The sequence below is a fragment of the Populus euphratica genome, unplaced genomic scaffold (assembly GCF_000495115.2).
Source record: "Populus euphratica unplaced genomic scaffold, PopEup_1.0 scaffold629.1, whole genome shotgun sequence".
Taxonomy (NCBI): Eukaryota; Viridiplantae; Streptophyta; class Magnoliopsida; order Malpighiales; family Salicaceae; genus Populus; species Populus euphratica.
Window position 1 is genome coordinate 37,631 of NW_011500502.1, and position 775 is coordinate 38,405.

Consider the following 775-nt stretch of genomic DNA (forward strand, 5'->3'; position numbering starts at 1 on the left):
ATATATATATATATAATATATATATATATATATATATATATATATTAGGCCATTCATAGCACTACTTCATATGTTCTATTCATTGCAGGTTAGTTGTTCATCAGCACATGTTTATGATGTATTTGGCTAGTAGCTCCATGGTTCCAAAGATGGAGATGAACCCAACGTCCAAATGAGTATTTTGCAAAGAACAGACAAGGAATTCCCTTAATTACTAGTTGTTTAGATATTTTAAAAAAACCTTGATGAATTTAACAGATTTTTTAGAGCGTTATAGATTCAACCTATCCAATTTTTTGCAATGCTACGGATGTTATTCACTGAATATTTGTAGTTCATCAAACAATAAATCTAATCTTAATTAATTATAGAGTTATGATACAATCAAGTCCAAACAAATAAAACATCATCGAATTAATTATTACTCATTTTTTTCACTTGCATTTGTTTCCTAGTTATTTTTTTATCTAAATTATATCATCACATGATTATCTATGATTATTCATGTATTTAGCAAAGCCACTTGATTAAATATTAAGAAAAATAACATCATTAACATAAAGAATTTCTCTTTGGATAATAATATTATTAGTAACATTCTTGTGACCGGTTTAATATTTATTTTCTTTCATGACTTCTTTTTTATATTGGATTGATCCTTAGTTGTAGACATGAAAGAATAAGAACCTAAAGATCAACACATCCTGTTGAATCAAATAGAAAAATTATAAAGCATCACTGAGTTCTTAATAATTATAATTTTTTATTTATAAAT